General features: G+C 33.7%; 1 protein-coding gene across 1 annotated transcript in view; it reads left to right on the top strand.

Annotated features, from left to right (window-relative positions):
- ZNF804A (zinc finger protein 804A) overlaps positions 1 to 14,576 on the top strand; it is a 287,361-nt gene that overhangs the window by 223,145 nt on the left and 49,640 nt on the right. The gene's annotated exons all lie outside the window — the stretch shown is intronic.

The raw sequence follows: 14,576 nt of genomic DNA, 5'->3' as shown, positions 1-14,576 counted from the left end.
GTAAGTAAATTTATTCATTATTCTCTAGAGAAACCATTTCCCATTTGAACTACCATTACAATATGAAAAACAGCTAATTTAACATGGTAAAAATAATCCATGCTTACTGGTGAAACAAGTACTTAATATGTGTATAATATAGTTCATTTTAATATTATTTTCATTTCCCTATCATTTGTAAATCCAAGATTGATTTTTTCAACACTCTATATAAAGATGTGTTTAAAATGGTGATGTCCGAAGTGAATAGTACAGATTCAATTTTCTCATATGTTTTACATTTATCAGTGCAACTTCATATATTTAGGTAACTTGATATGATATAGCAGTTTTACTTATCACTAATTTATAAATATTTTCCTTTTTGACTCATCACTCAGAAACGTCATCTACATATAATTTGGGTATTAATAAAAGGTACATTTTTTTAACTTTTTTAATGTTTATTTATTTTTGAGAGAGAGAGAGAGAGACAGTGTGAGTGGGGAAGGAGCAAATAGAGAGAGGGAGACACAGAATCCAAGTAGGCTCCAGGCTCTGAGCTGTCAGCACAGAGCCCGATGTGGGGCTTGAACACACCAACCACGAGATCATGACCTGAGCTGGTCGGATGCTTAACCAACTGAGCCACCCAGGCACCCCATAAAAGGTACATTTTTAACCCATGAATTTGCACTAACTTTCCATTAACATTAGAGTTACTTAGCATAAGAAAGAAAAGGGAGAAGTGATCATGTTGAGGGCTTATTAATCAATGGTAGATGTGTTTTCTTTTGCTGTTTCTTTTGTTTGTTTCTTTTTTGTTTTTATTCCTTCTGTTCTTTCATGCCAACAAAACTATGCTTGAAAAGGCTGTTGTATGGAGTATATTAGCCTTCATTTACATGTATCACTAACTAATGCATACTAAACTCAATGACCTGCCCTTGCCTTTTTTTTTTTCCAGGTCCACTTGCACACTAGTTAAGGGAAAGTTTTTGGTGGGAATATCATTCTTTTTCTTACATAATAATGCATAATATATATGTATGTATGCATAATATATCAATATTCACATATTGATACTTGATTTGAACATTAAAATCCATCAGGAAATAGTATTGACTTAATTTTACAGTTAGTGGCATATATTTTATAAAAAGATTCTGGAATGCCTGTCTGCATGTAACTCTGAGGTAAATCTGAGAAAGTTGTTCTTCTGATTTTTCCTAAGTATCTAAAAGCACAAGATATATTATTACATATATGTTTCGCTGTGTATTGGGAAATATGTGTATATATATTTTAAGAATATCTTACCAGTTATTAATATCCTTTGCCAAAGAATGTTTTATTTGATCATAGATTTCCTGGAAGATCAAACTCACAAAAATTATCATGAAGACCTTTCTAGTTCCAAATTCTTAGTGTAGTTAGGATACTATATACTGTACACAGATAAGCTAAGGAAATTCAGGCTGGGTCTGCATTGTTATTTTGGAAGTCCAAAGAGTCACTTTTGATAATGTGCAGAGGGATCAGGGCCTAGAGACAGGGTATCTATCTGAATGGCCATGAACTCTGATAGACCATTTTGATTAATTTAGCATGAATCAATGTTGTAGTAGCTGAAAATATTTAAAATCTATATGATCATCATAACCCCTCTCCGTAGGATAGTGACAAATCTTCTGGCATGTCTTCCAAAAATATATTCTTCCTTTTCTGAGCAACAGCCTCACCCTCATGACTGCTACCAGTGGTGCTACCACATGATTCCATACCTTGGCTACTTTGAATGAAGTAGGAGAAATGAAATTTGTAGGTAAATAATTCAGATCTTTTTCTTGAGAACTTAAGGTTGAGATACAAAAAAAAATCTGTCTACTGTCTGACAATGGTTAGATCTAACACTTGAAAATATAATGGAGTTGTGGCTAAGTACATTGAAAAGCTGAGAAAGCTGGTTTGCAAAAAGAACAAAAACAATACACAAAGAATGAGATGTAAGTGGCCATGTGACAAGTGAAGGAGCGTATGGAAATGGCAATACTGATTTTGAGTAGCTTTCAGATAAAAGTAATCCTTCCAACAACTTATGTATAGACCCTTTCCTGGGATTCTGAGAGATAGTTCACCTTGCTGCATATAAATGAACTTAAAGGAAAAACATAACAAACCCTGGATTAATACTTATTACTTGCAACCAAACCAAACCAAAACAAAACAAAACAAAAACACATTAACCTATCTGAGGAAAAAAGCAATCACTTTGGTTTCCAATAGAAAAAAAACCTCCACAAGAAACAAAGTCCATATTACCAGCACTTAACTTTCAGGTAGGAAAACCTACATGTGATTTGGATACTTCCTGAATGGAATTAAAAAAGACAAAGAGACCACAATCGATGCATTGCTATACAGATGTGATTCCAAGGGCCACCACATTCAGAGAAAAATGGAGGAGTTATTGGTGGAATGAGTCCTAGCCCTACCATTACCAGCCTTGGGTAAAATATGCAAAGGCTCAATTAACTCAAATATTCATTGTTAGGGACAATAAATGAGAGAATGACCATGACCACACTTTGCAGAGTACTTGGAAAATAGTAAAAGCTTAAGATTTAACTAGTTTCATTATTACTACTTACTAAAATTTCTTTTCTCCTAGAATGTTTGGGACACTAACACTTTGCCTTTGAGACTGCCTTTATTTAGGTTTCCCAATAAGGATCTATTTTTGCTTCAAAAAGGCTAATAAAGTCTAAAACATATCCAGGTAATCTTGACCTAAGAGCAGTGTGCCTGCCTCATGTAGCTTTGCAAATCTGTGTTATGACAGACTATGTGTTGCATTTGAACTCTAAGCTTCAAAGGAAAATCTGTTTCTCTCATCCCCATGCTCTTTGGATAACTTCAAACTCTCTCTCAAGCTCTCATCGCTAAGACTTGCTAACAGAGAATTAAAAAAGAGGAAGAGGCACAGGTGTACAGAGGTGATCACCATAGTTCACAATTCAGGGTTCATTTTTAGAATATTTTCTTTTTAACTTTGAAACTTGAAAGCCATTGGATCATAACCCTTTAATGGCAAGGATTATTTCTTTATGTCTTCATTCCTCACAGCATCTAGTGCAACATCTTGCACAGTTTAGACACCTAATTAGTGCTTCCCATATGAATATAAAAGGGCTACAGTCAGAATCGCATTGAAGATTTTGTAATAAGCCACAGTTTCGAGATAGAGAAGCACTGAGTAGTACATAGCATTGTTGAATATTTATTCTGCACACTGGAAACAAATATAACAGTATGTTAATCATACTGTTAAAAATAATGATTAGAATAGTTGCCAGTGAAGTTATGTCATTCTGAATTCTAGTCAGTGAGATTAAAACAAAAAAATTTTTTTAAGTGGGAAATTCAGCATCTGGTAAAAAGAAAAAGTTTTCCTCTAAACCCTTGACCTATTCATCTGCCTTTAAACTAAAGCCACACTGTGTCTGTCTTCTCACCCGGCAGCCTATGGGCAATTCAGAGTTATTTTCACTGTAAGAGATTTGTCACACTGATGCCATGAAGAGATAGGAAAGGGAATGATTGCCTTATTGCTGCTGCCCCACAAACATTTTGATTTTTGCTTTAGCGGCTTCAGTATGGCTGAAGTATCTCCCAAAAGGCACTGAAGTGACCTTCCCCAGCAAGTCAAGATTCGGTGCTTTACAGCATGCTGTTTTGTTCTCTGCTCCAGAGGAAGTCACGGTCAGGCCAGGTTGTTGGAATTTGCTGGTCCTGCAGGGACTTGTATTGCTATAAAAATGGAGCAGACTTATTCTCAAATGTGAACATTCCTAGTAATTTAAACTTCTGTTCACTAATCTGATACTTGAGAAAAGAATCACTTCTTGATATTTGGGTCCAAGTTTTCACCTGCAAAATAATATTTAAAAGTTAATAAGAAAATATGAGGTATGCGTAAAGCAATGCATGATTCAATTCATTTCAAACACCTTCCCTGGGATTTTTCTTGTGGTGTGTGCTTCAGTCTAATTGTACCATTATTATTTTGTTTAATCATTTTGAGGTTAAGAACAACAAAAGGACATAGAATTTCCTCCTGCAGAGCCTGCCCACTGTCAAAAAGTGCCTGCCCCAACAGAAGTACACGTATGTGTCTAGCTAATCATGGAACTGTATTGCTTTGACATTTCCTATTCAAGGACACGATTTGAATAGAATTAAACTGGAAATCTTGTCCATTATTGAGTTTGAGGCATACTCTGGATAAAATAATCATTTCCAGTATCTGATCTGAAGCCATTTTCATAAACCTTTCCCAGCGAAGTTCAAGTCTTTCCTTTCCAGCTTCCACCATCTATTAGGCTGATGGTGGCTGTCTGTTGAGTAGTCATTGTTGAGAGTGTGAAAATACTAAATGTTTCTGCTCTATGTTATCTAAATATAATTATGAGAAAAAGCGTTAAAGAACTAGACTACAGTAGAAAAATACAACTAGTATTAGAGATTTCATTTTATAATTGTCAGTTATGAATTGTAAACCACAAAAAGAATGTCCCTCCACCCCTTTGTGTTTGTTACCAGTAAAAATTTTATTTTGTAAAACAACAAAAATCATTTTAAGCCAAAGTGGTATATCTTTATTTGTTTGTTTTATTTTTAATTGAAGTATAGTTGACATACCATAGTATATTAGCTTCATGTATTAAAGATGTGTGTTAATGTGCATGTGTATTTGTACATTGAAATATAGACATAAATAATATGTCAATATATACATAAGGTGCACACACAAATACATATGTCTGTGTCTATGTTTTTGTTTTTTGGGGAAACCATTGTCACTGTTATTTAATGTTACTTCTTATCAATTACTTGCTTACCTAAATATCTTGGATCCAATAGGCACTATAATACATACAAAATACATTCAATTAAAAAATCTGTCTAAATAAATATATCAACTCCCAAATTATTGTCTTCATACAGATTTTGCTCTTTAGGAAATTCTTATATGATATGGTGCAATACTCCCTCATCCTGCTCAAATTTTATCTCAGTTTATTTGTAGCAATTTGGAAAATGCTGCCTGTGACTCAGTTGGGGACAACTATTTTTATTATTTGTAGGATATTAATAGGGAAACAGTTGACACCTCTTTATTGACACTCCCCAATGCATCAAAAGTAAAGTTCAAATCATCAGCATGATGTTTCCAACTAAGGAAGCATGATTCATGTCACAAAATCTGACAAAAATTCTCTCCACAATACTAAAAACTGCTTTTGTTAGCAGATCAGTGAAATTTAAAAAGGTTTTTTTACTGTTTATTTATTTTTGGGAAAAAAATAGGTGGAGCACAAGCAGGGGAGGGGCAGAGAGAGGGAGACACAGAATCTGAAGCAGGCGCCAGGCTCTGAGCTGTTAGCCCAGAGCCCAAAGTGGGGCCCAAACCCACTGTGAGATCTGACCTGAGCCAAAGTTGGATGCTTAACCCATTGAGCCACCCAGGCGCCCCAGTGAAATTTTTAATTTACAAAATATGTCATTTTGTATCAACAAAGATGTGTGCTAAAAGCTTAAGTGACATATTTGATAAAAAGAAAATGTGCTAGATGTTAACCCCAACTCTATTTTCACCCCAAATATTACTATGGGCTACCAGCTTTTTTGCCCTTGAGTGCATAAGAAATGTTACTATCAATGTTGTAATCCAACTGTGGTTGAAATAAGGGGGAAAATAATATATATATATATATATATATATATATATATATATATATATATAGCATTGTTTTAAAAAGTGTCAAGACAAAATGTTTCAAAGAATATACCACACAGTGTTTATTTAGCTTATCTCTGGCCACAATGTTTTTATACAGTAAAACAAAGAAATATAGCAAATGAAATGATTAAAGTTTTATTTTGGAAGTGTCACACACATAAATTAACACATACACATATATGTATACATATGCATGGTTTATATTTCTTACCTCTTTTCCCTCAAAAGGTAAAATCATGACCTTCATAAAATGTAAAATAACATGTTCAAACATTTTATTCAGCTCTTTAATTAGGAAAGCAATAAGACACTAAGCTTATTCAAAGGATCATTTAAAGAACCAACTATATAGTTTCATAATACATATGCTATAGCATATATATGCTATATAGTCAGTAAGGAATGCTGGTATTAATATTTTAATGCATAAAAGCTGGTTGATACCATATAGGACAATAAAATGTAATATTTCGGGTCATCTTTTGTAAAGCGCAAAATCAATTGTATCTCTATTGGGCAAAGTATATTTGTATTGCAATAGTCAATAATCATGTGCATTACTCTCCACTTTCTACAACTTAACTTACTAAATTCTAAAATTGCCTAGTCAATGGAAACACAAAGATGACCATCCTTGTAGTTTCAGATTATCCTTGGAGGGTTCTGTATACAAAGACCACCACTTCACTGAAAATACACTTTTTTGACTACTTCCAAGCCCTAGAAATCCCTTATTATAATTTTGAGTGCAAGAGTGACTGACATTAACATCCACATTGTGGGCTTTTCAAGCACCTGAAGAAAAAATTCACTGTGAGTTCAAGCAACGTTCCTCCCTCATGGTATGTCCAATATCTGTCAGATCAGTAGCATATTAAATCACAAGGCACCAGTGTAGTGAAAATTGTGCTATGTAACTCAGGGAACTTCATCTTGAAGCTGAGCTTTTGTAATTTTATACTGTGAAAAACCTTCAGGAAATTGTCTCTTTCTTTCATGGAAGAATAATAATATTAAGACCGTCACTGGTGGCTGAGAGAGGAAAAGATACTTTATATCTTTACGAAAGATGTTATTTTATGGTAAATACAATGCATGTTTCTAATACATTTATTATAATTATATGCATTTCCTGAAATCATAAAGAGAACTGGCAGGACAAAAGGGAACTATGCAATGACTTCATCAGAAATTTTCAGATTATGAATGTATTCAAGAAAGATGGACATGGATGTATTTAATATTTTCTTTCTTTTTTTAAAGTGTACAACATAATTATTTATTGTATGTGTATATTGTGAAATGATTACCACAATAAGTTTAGTTAATATCCATCACCTCATATAGTTACCATGAGAAAAAGCTTTCTGATGAAAACTTTTAAGATCTACTCTTTTAACAAGTTTCAAATATAAAATACAGTATTTTTAATAATAGCTGCCATGCTGCACATTACCCAGAACTTATTTATCTTATAACTGGAAATCTGTACCTTTTCACCACTTTCACCCATGTTCCCCACCCCACCCCCTGCTTATAGCAACCACCAATGTGTTCTCTGCTTCAGAGTTCATTTATTTAAGACCCTATAAGTCAGAGCATAACAGTATTTCTTTCTCTGTCTGACTTAATCCACTTAGCATAATTCCCTGAAGTTCTATCTGTGTTGTTGCAAATGGCAGAATTTCTTTCATTTCTATGCCCAAATAATTTTTCAATATACATATATATATATATATATATATATATATATATGTATATATATCACATTTTCTTTATCCGTTCATCTGTCAATAGACATGTAGGTTGTTTCCATGTCTTGGCTATTGTAAATAGTATATACTTTCTAATACATAGTTTTAACACAAGGAATATATTTACTGAGATGATTCAATTTTGTTACAATGAAGGAAATAGGAAATATAAACTTTCCAACTAACTATTGTCATCTTTGACTCATTTCATCTTTCCAAAGCTCATTGAGCAAACTAGAAAAGAAAGAAACCAAAACCACAAAACAAAACAAAACGAAACAAAAAAAGAAGAAGGAGGAGGAGGAGGAGGATGAGGAGGAGGAGGAGGACGGGGAGGAAAGGAGAAAGAAACCAGGCAGAATTCTCTCTTTATATATGTGTGTGTGTGTATGTGTGTACTTGTGCACACACATATATAGGCACACATACACAGATGCATACTATACACACATTTAGTCAGCAAATGTGTATATTTACAAATATACAAATGAAGAACTAATCTAGGTGAGTAATGGTGAAAAAAACAAAATTTTATTTTCACAGAATTTAATTTTGGTAAGTCAAGAAGCAAACTAACAACTCAATTTTTAAATCTAGATATTTACAACTTTGAGGAAAAATAAAAAGAGAGTTGCTAAATGGTAGATAGCTGTCATTTTACATAAGGAGAGAAGTGAAAACCTCTCTGATGAGGTGACAGTTAAGCAAAACTTTAAAGTGAGCCAACAAGTGCTAAAGGAATACTTTAGGAGGAATACTTCCTAAAATACGCAGGGACAAGATTGTAATTAGATTCTTTAAAGAACAAAGGAAAGCCAATGAGACTACCAGAAAGCATAGGCTAGGGAAATCTATAGGAGATAAATTCGGAAAAGAAATTTGGGGCCAGATTAGGAAGATTTTTGTAGGCCATGATAAAGATTATAGGATTTATTCTAAATGCTGTAGGATGATTAAAAGATTTCCATCTGGAAAGTAAGATCATGTGACTTGCTGTTTTGAAAAAATCACTCTAGTTGTTATGAAGAGAGTGAATTGGAAGGAAGGAAGTAATAATGGCAAAAAGAAGACAGTGGGAGATTAATGCTACATTCATGACAGTTGCTTGAGTTAAGAAATAATTGTACCCACTGTGAAAATTGGTGAGAATCTGATGTTTGAACGGCATGGAAATGCCAACAGGTACGTAGATAAATCAGATATTGTGTGCTGAAGAAAACTAACAAAAATAAATGTTTGTGGGGCAAGAGTGAGGCATTTGTGGCCATGTCAGATTTGAGGTGCCTACTAAGCATCTAAATGGAGATGGTAATTATGCAGTTAAATGTAGTGTAACCACGGAGTTAACCATGAAGCTGATAGTCATCTAGGGAGTAAGTAGAGATAGAGAAGAGGTATGAGAAAAGGAATAAACCCTTAGCATACAACTAGAAGTTGGGAAAATGTAAAGGACCTAACTATGGGGCTTGAACAAGCGTAGCCATGAGGATAGAGACAAACAAGATAGTCAAGGAGTAGTAGTGAACAACTGAGTCACAAAGAGAGGATTTCCTGATTTTGGATTTGGAAAGGTGGACAACTTGACATGAGAGGTTTTTCGGAATGGTTGGAGACCAATGCCTGACAATAATAGGTTTAAGTAGTAATGTAAAAAGAGAAGTGAGTTCAATCTCTGCTACTTAGAAACAAATGCTTCTTAAAACTTAATGGCGCTGGAGAATACATTAACAGTAGAGAGAGTGAATAAAAGCATAAATATTTTAAAAGTTTTAGTGTGGTTTTAGATTTTTTGTAAACTAGCCTTGGTTAGAGTGCAAGAAGCCATTTTTGTTCAATTATAAATCTTCAAAATATTTATTTTTAAGCTTATATTTTCAGTTATAGCTATCAAAGATACTTCATTATGGCTTAGTTAAAGCCCAATTTAAATATCTCCACTTTTTTCTTCTGAGGTTCAAGGAAAATCTATTCTAAAACCATGTCAGTTTAGTTCATAAACTGAAACAAAAATTAATTTAAGATATCCAGCAAATTGAGTGAGTTCTCTTATGTCTATTTAACATATTATTTCTGATGTCTCTAAGTCATTGTCCTCTGTAGGGAAACTCCAATTGTTATTCTTTTTATCTTGGGTTTATTTTACTTTCAGGAAAAGGGTCCACTTGTTTCTCTAATTTCAAAGGCATTTTCCTATGTTTTTTTAACCAAAATCTAGGGTATTGAAATTAAATGGATGGGAAAATTTGTTCCTATTTATTAGTTCTGTCTAGACTGTACATATGCCTAATAGTCTGCAAAATGTAACTTTACCCAGGATTAACAATACATATTGAAGGGGTGCCTAGGTGGCTCAGTCAGTTAAGCATCCAACTTCACCTCAGGTCATGATCTCACGGTTCATGGGTTTGAGCCCTGCATCAGACTCTGTACTGACAGCTCAGAGTCTGGAGCCTGCTTCAGGTTCTATGCCTCCCTCTGTTTCTGTCCCTTCCCCTCTCACACTCTCTCTGTCATTCAAAAATAAATAAACATTGAAAAAAATTTTTAAAAAATTGTTATGTAGAATAGTGAGTGTCCTTTTGGTTTTCAGCTCACTAATTCAAAATTGTAAGTTGGTATGACCTTGACAAAATCTTAGTCACATTGCAGTGTTTTTTTCTAAAACAAAAAATGACTTGAAGTCAATACTTCTAGGAAAACCCAAACTGCTAACAGTTGAAAATTTTGCTCATTGTGTGTGGAAATAACAGAAAGAAATTACAATGAGGAATAAAAACTATTTGACAGGTTATGATTGAACTTTCTGAAGGTCAGCCTCTGCAGGAATTTCTTGCTTCTATTCATCAAAATTTATTTCATAACTATTATTTCTGGAAATCAAAGCAACATTTCCACATAAATTTGTTATTTTTTAAATAAGGTTCTACTGCAAAGAAAAATTGATGTTTGACACGTAAGGGCATTTTCTCTCAACTTTCTATCACATTCTAATTGTTTAGTGGGAAAGGTGTTCCTAAAGTGCAAATCTTTGTTCAGTAATTTTAGTGAATCCAGGCCACATGTTGTGCCAATAGTAAAAGAGTCTGAGAAAGACAGGTTAATATACAGCTCTTTGTTGATGAAAAGGCTGTGTGGATTGAATGAGAGAGGATGAGAAATGATGGAAGAGCAAAGATGTCCTGACTTCTTTTTCTCCACCTTCTGTTCCTTGTATTGTCTTTCTCTGAATACAAACAGATATGCAAACCTGAAATTCTATTCTCATATATCTGCCTACAAAAGAGCACTTCAATTCTATCTAGTTATATTTCTGATTAGATTTTTGTTCACTATTACCTGTCATAATTAATATTGGTGGTTTCATTGTTTATTTGTAAAGTAAAAATATTTAGCAGGAAAGATAGAAACAAACTTATTGAACATAGTTTTATTTTTTCCTTTTCCCTGAATATACTTTTTAAAATATTATTTTTTTAATGTTTATTTTATTTTTGTAAGAGAGAGACAGAGAGACAGAGCATGAGCAAGAGAGGGGCAGAGAGACAGGGAGACACAGAATCTGTAGCAGGCTCCAGGCTCTGAGCTGTCAGCACAGAGCCTGACTGGGGCTCAAACTCACCAACTGTGAGATCATGACCTGAGCTGAAGTCAGATGCTTAATTGACTTAGCCACCCAGGCGCCCCCTGAATAAATATAATTTTTAAGACTTTATTTGTAGAGAAGTTTTAGGTTTACAACAAAATTTAGAGAAAGGAAGAGTTTTCCCATATACTCTGCCCCCTTACATGCATAGCTTTACCTGTTGTCAATATCACTCATCAGAATGGTGTGTGTGTGTATGTATAAAGTTTATTTATTTTGAGAGAGAGAGAGAGAGCACGTGTGTGAGCGGGGGAAGGGCAGAGAGAGAGGGAGAGACAGAGAATCCCAAGCAGCCTCTATTCTGCCAGTGCACAGACTAACACAGGATTCTATCCCAGGAACCATGAGATCGTGACCTGAGCCAAAATCAAGAGTCATGTGCTCAACCAACTGAGCAACCCAGGCACCCCAGAACGGTACATTTTTTACCAGCAATGAACCTACATGGATACATTATCATCACCTAAGTCCATAATATATTTTAGGGTTTACTCTTGGTGTTATATATGCCATGGGTTTGGGAAAAAAAGTATAATGGCATATCCGTCATTACAATATCCTATAGAGTATGTCCACTGTCCTAAAAACCCTGTGCCCTGCCTGTTCATCTCTCCCAACTTCATTTTTAGAAACCACTGATCTTTTTACTGTCTCCATGTCTCCATTTTGTCTTTTCGTGTAGTTGTAATCATACATTATGTAGACTTTTTAGATTGACTTCTACTTAGTAATATGCAATAAAGTTTCCTTCATGTCTTTTCATGGCTTGATAGCTAATTTCTTTCTTGGTTACTTTCAAATGTTTACAATTGTGGTAAAGTGGCTATAAATATCTGTATGCAGTTTTGATGAAGATGTTTTCAACTCCTTTGAGTAAATACCAAAGAGTGTGATTGCTGGATTATATGTAAGATTTAAGTTTTGTAAGAAAGCACCAAACTTTTTTCCAGAGTGGCCATTCCATTTTGCATTCTCACCAGCAATGTGTGAGAGTTTCTGTTGCTCACCAGCATTTGGTGTTGTCAGTACTCTGGCTCTTGGACATTCTAACAGATATGAGTGCTATCTCATTGTTGTTTTAATTCACATTTCCCTGATAACATATAATATGAAGTATCCTTTCATATGTTCATTTATCACTGCATATCTTCTTTGTCGAGTTGTCTGTTAAAGTCTTTGGCCCATTTTTTTAATTGGGATGTTTATTTTCTTATTGTTAAGTTTTACGAATATTTTGTATATTTGGAAAATAATCCTTTATCAGATGTCTTGTTGGTGAATATTTTTTCCCAATCTTTGGCTTGTTTCCTAATTCTCAAAATTTGTCTTTTGCAGAGCAGAGGTATTTTAATTTTAATAAAACCCAGCTTGTCATTTATTTCTTTCATGGATCATGTCTTTGGTGTTGTATCTAAAAAGGTATCACCATACCCAATGTCACCTAGGCTTTCTGTGTTGCCTTCTAGGAGTTTTATATTTAGATCTATCATCCATTTTGAGTTAATTTTTGTGAAAGTGTAAGGTCTGTGCCTAGATTCATTATTTTGCATGTGTATGTTCAGGTATTCCAACAACATTTGTTGAAGAGACTGTCTTTCTCCATTGTGTTGCCTTTGCTCCTTTGTCAAAGATCATTTGTCTATGTTTATGGAGGTCTATTTCTAGGTTCTCTCTTATGTTCCATTCATCTATGTGTTTATTCTTTCATCAATACCATCCTGTTTTATTACCATAGCCAAATAAAAAATAATTTTTCATACCTATTTGAAAGTTCAGAAATATTCTTTAAAAATGCTTCAATAGTCAGTTGAAGATAAATTTCATTATTTATTTATTTATTTTCAATTTAATATGTAAGGGATATTATCCACGATTATATCTTAAAAGTATCCACTGTAATACTATACATTCTAAAGACTTAAGAACATAACATTAAGCAGAAAATAAACATATATGTCTGATGATAATGAGTGTTTGTTCCAGAATATATAAAAAATTTGACAAAGAGTAACAAGGTTTAACATTGGAAATAAGGTACTCAGTTACTTGGTACTTGTGTACATACTCAGTTGTTATGGTTTGAATGTTTAGATCATTTGAAAGCATTTCTTAATTCATATCCTAAATTTTCAAACACTGACTTTATGTGCTTATAAGATTCATTTCTTTTGGTATAGAAGTAGATCATAGAGGGGTGCCTAGGTGGCTAAGTCAGTTAAGCATCTGACTTTGGCTCAGGTCATGATTTCACAGCTCGTGGGTTCGAGCCCTGCGTCGGGCTCTGTGCTGACAGCTCAGAGCCTGGAGCCTGCTTCGGATTCTGTGTCTTCCTTTCTCTCTGCCCATCCCCCACTCATGCTCTGTCACTCTATCAAAAATAAACATCAAACAAAAATTTTTTAATTAAAGGAGTTATTAATTTACTTCAGAAAAAAATTAGTTCAAAATATTTTAGAATCTAGATTCATTATTTTATTCATTTAGAGAGAAAAATATTTAGTATCTACAATGCATACCATGAAAGGTGCTTTAGAGAAGACAAATAAATGAAATACAGATTTAGAGTAGATATTTGCAAAGCCTTTCATTGTATTATGGGTTAGTTAACTAATTTTAGAGTTTGCTTTATAAAGCTAATTTATAAAAGATGATATTTGTCATTTTAAAGTCTTAAAACTGGAGTGCCTCGGTGGCTCTGTTGAGCATCCGACTCAATTTTGGCTCAGGCCATGATCTTAGAGTAGTAGGATAGAGGCCCCATGTCAGGTTCTGCACTAAACACGGAGCCTGCTTAAGATTCTCTTTCTCTCTCACTTTGCCTCTATCCCATGCTCACACACTCTCTCTCTCTTTAAAAAACAAAAAATGTAATAACAAACTAAAATCTAATATCATTGGATGGTTTCATTCAGTTTGAACAATTAGCTAAAAAATAGAATAAGGAGTAAAGATTGAAGAGAATTTCTTTTAATCAAAATTTTAGAGAGAATATCTTAAATATATTTCAAATATACAAATTTTACTTATACAAATAAAACCATCATCTAAGATTTATCATTTCCAGTCACTTATTAGACAAAACTATTTCATTCTTTACTTATTAAGTGAGAATAATATATAAAGCTACTCATCTTTGTATTTGTCTATTTAGTAGAAATGTTAATGTTCAAAAACTACCCTGTATAGAATTTTGCTGAAGCTAATATAAATATTCCAAAGCTTGAAGTTGGACAGATTGTTTTTATACACATCAATTCATAGTTGAGATCACAGCAAAACCTCTGATTATAGGACTTAGTTATACCCTCCCTCATTAAAATGAGGCCATTTCATCAAATGATAATGTGAGTAGCAAAAAAATGTTTTTAATTATGCATCATTTGCTGTAAACACTATC

This window comes from Panthera onca, chromosome C1 (assembly GCF_046562875.1).
Source record: "Panthera onca isolate mPanOnc1 chromosome C1, mPanOnc1 haplotype 2, whole genome shotgun sequence".
NCBI lineage: Eukaryota > Metazoa > Chordata > Mammalia > Carnivora > Felidae > Panthera > Panthera onca.
Note: the sequence above shows the minus strand (reverse complement) of the source record. Positions and strands in the feature narration are given on the sequence as shown.